The sequence below is a fragment of the Pipistrellus kuhlii genome, unplaced genomic scaffold (assembly GCF_014108245.1).
Source record: "Pipistrellus kuhlii isolate mPipKuh1 unplaced genomic scaffold, mPipKuh1.p scaffold_m20_p_15, whole genome shotgun sequence".
NCBI classification, from domain to species: domain Eukaryota; kingdom Metazoa; phylum Chordata; class Mammalia; order Chiroptera; family Vespertilionidae; genus Pipistrellus; species Pipistrellus kuhlii.
The window spans coordinates 25,330,068-25,333,649 of record NW_023425460.1 but is presented as its reverse complement, the minus strand read 5'-3'; positions in this window follow the sequence as shown (position 1 = coordinate 25,333,649).

The following is a 3,582-nucleotide window of genomic DNA, read 5'->3' as shown; positions in this document are numbered from 1 at the left end:
GGGCATTTGCTGGCTCCATAGCAGTCACTCCCCCAGTTGTAGGATAAATGCACACGACGAGAGCTGCAGAGCACTGGGGTTGCACCAGCCACAAGTGGCCACCACGCACATGGACTGTGGCTAGTCCTGAGATGTGCCAGATGTGCGTGAACTCATACTGGATTTCGAAGATTTAACCCAAATATGTGAATGCAAAATAGCTCATTAACAATTTCTATATTGATGACATTGTTGAAATGACATTTGGGATATATTCTGAGTTAAATGGACTATGGTATCAAAATGTATTACATCGCCGAAACCGGTTTGGCTCAATGGATAGAGCATCGGCTTGGGGACTGAAAGGTCCCGGGTTCGATTCCGGTCAAGGGCATGTACCTTGGTTGCGGGCACATCCCCAGTAGGGGGTGTGCAAGAGGCAGCTGATCGATGACTCTCTCTCTCTCTCGTCAATGTTTCTAACTCGCTATCTCTCTCCCTTCCTCTCTGTACAAAATCAATAAAATATATTTTAAAAAATGTATTGCATCAATTTCTTCTCTCCCCCTTTTTTTAATCTGACCACTAAAAAATGTAAGATAACATGTGTGACTTAAGTTATGTTTATGTTGGCCCTGGCTAGTGTGGCTTAGTTCAAGTTGAGTGTCATCCCATGCATGGAGAGGTCGCAAGCTCAGTTCCCAGTAGGATACATGTAGAAGGCAGCTGATCAATCTTTTCTTTCTCCCTCTCCCTTTCTCTCTCTCTAAAATTAAAAAGCAAAATGAAAACATTTCTTACAAAATATATGTTGGACAGAACCATGCTAGACTCTGGGAACTCAATGGCAAAGACATATACTGGCCAATAAGTAACAGCCTATTTAATCCATGAGAGACACGTCTCAACGGGCAAATCAGGAGAGCATCTCTGGGCCCTCACAGGAGGGTTCCTAACCCTGGAAATGCTTCTCAGGTGAGTTAGCAGAATAATGCACCCCCCCCCATGATATTTGAATCTAATCCTCAGATCCCTGTGGATATGTTACCTTACATGGCAAAGGGGACTTTATAGGTATGATTAAATTAAATATTTTGAGTTGGGGAGGTTATCCAGGATTAAACAAGGACAAGGCCCACTGTAAGCAAAAGGGTCCCTACAAGTGTAAGAGGACAGAAAAGAGATGTGACTACAGAAGAGGAAGTTGAGGTGCTGTGATATGAAGAAAACTCAAACCCCTGTTGCTGGCTTTGGAGATGGAGAAAGAGAATCAGGAGCCTGGGATGTGGGTGGCCTCTGGAAGCTGAAAAGGGTAGGGAAATGGATTCTCTAGTCTAGAGTCTCTCCACAAAGGAACGCAGCCCTGCGGACACCTCGATTTTAATTTAGTGAAACCTATATTGCACTTTTTGAGGTACAGAACCATAAGTTAATAAAACTGTGTTGTTTCAAGCCAGTCAGCTTGGGGTCATATATTGCAGCAGCAATAAGAAGCAAATACATAAGGCAGTGATACATCTAAGCTTAAAACTGAACAATTAATAGGAGTGGTACAGGTGAAGGATGAGGGGATGGAGAGGAAGCGAGCAGTCATGGAACTGTTACACCCACCTGCTGCTGATTTGCACCAAAACCCTCCCAGTTCCAGTAGCTGTGTGCAGATTGGCGCACAGTAGTTTTGTAGTGAATAACCCATGTCTGTCTTGGGGGTTCTCCTGTTTTTATGACCATCAGACACTCCAATGCTTCCCTTTTCTTTATCCCACACAAACAGTGATGCCACACAGGCTTCCTGGCCGCTGATGGCTATGCCTACCATTTGTCTTCAGGGTTTGTCGGGATACCTTGTCATCTTTTTATTGTAAATGCTGTCCGTGGGGTTTATTGTTGTCATGGTTTTGTTTTATTGCCTAGTTGCTCTCTCTTTTTACAGGTGGACTGGAGGTGATTAGAAAAGATTATACAATGATAAACCTCTGCTCCTACTGTCTCGTAGAATCCTTTGAGGCTTAAAAGTGAAGCAGCTTGGGCCATATTTTAAGTAAATGGCAAAACTGTGACTGAATCAGGTATGCCCGACTCCAAAGGCCATCTTCTTTCTACTCAGGTAATGCGGAAAGTCACCCAGTTCTGACTGCCATATTTCGAGACAGATACTGACAGAGCAAAGAATGATTAGAAGTGAACTGTCACATGTATCCATTCTATTTTGCAAAGAACTATTGAGCCCCTCCACATGTCTGGCTCTTTACCAGGGGCTAGAAATAATCATCACAAGGTGGTTGCCTTCATGAAGCTCACATTCTTCTGGAATATGAGAAACATGCCAATGTAATTAATGTGAATATATGATCTACAGTTTATTCTTAAAATGTTACCACACCATCTAACCTACTGAAATCTGCCATGAGCCCCAGCAAGTGAGCTCTGCTAATTATTGATAGGAAATTATATTATTAGTGCCTCAGAAATTCTACCTCTTGAAGAAGGAGTTTTGAAAAGCAGACTCACTTAAAACTCTGTGATGATTTATTTCATGTGTCAACTTGGAGGTGCCTTTTTGAGTTAGATTGACATTTCAATTGGTGAACTGCAAGTAGCAAATTGCACTCCATAATGTGGGTAGGCTGCATCCAATTATGTGAAGTCCTGAAACAGGACAAAAAGACCAGCAACCCTGAGCAAGAGGGCATTCTCCAGCAGACTGTATTTGGACCAGCGCTGCACCATGGCCTCTCTGGGGTCTCCAGGCTGACAGCCCATCTGCAGATTTTGGACTTCCAGGCTTCCATAATTATGTGAGGCAATCCTCTCTCTCCTTTAGATAGATGATGGATGGATGGATGGATGGATGGATGGATGGATGGATAGATAGATAGATAGATAGATAGATAGATAGATAGATACTAGTAGATAGCTAGATATAGATATAGATAGATATTCTCATATTGGTTCTGTTTCTCTGGAAACCCTCACTAATACAGTCTCTTAAGAAATTTTGATATCCATGTTTCCTTTAGAAAAATCCAGACATATAACACCTATGCTATCCATGGCTTTGCCTGGAGGCAGGGTATTATAGTGAGTAAACTTAGGCTTTAAAGATAGATAGGAGTTTGAGTCCTTGTGCCATTTTCCAAATGCCTAACCTTGGGTAAGTCATTTCAACTTTCTCAACCTCAACTTCCTCATCCGGAAAGTGGAAATTTATGTGTTCACCCAGAGAGTGTTTGCTAAGATTGGTCAATGCCTGGAAAGCTCCTGGTGTGTGCTAGACACTCAATAAATTGTACTTAATATTATTAACTGTAAAAATAGTATTTTCTACCTTCAAAGAGTTACAATTGCCACTATCTTACCTAGGCCTCACTTGAGGTAGAAGAAGAGGACACTTCTTAAATCTCAAAGAAAATCCTGGCTTTCATTCGCTAATCAATATTCAGCCAAGGATGCTGGCCTATTTTTGTCATGTCTCTGCTGCAAACCTCAGGTAATCAACCTCATTGTTTGGATGAATTTCTCTCTACAAAGTTATTCTAACAAGATCATAATTAGGTGCAATTATCTCCAGAGACTGGATTGTAATCACTACAGAATGGAATT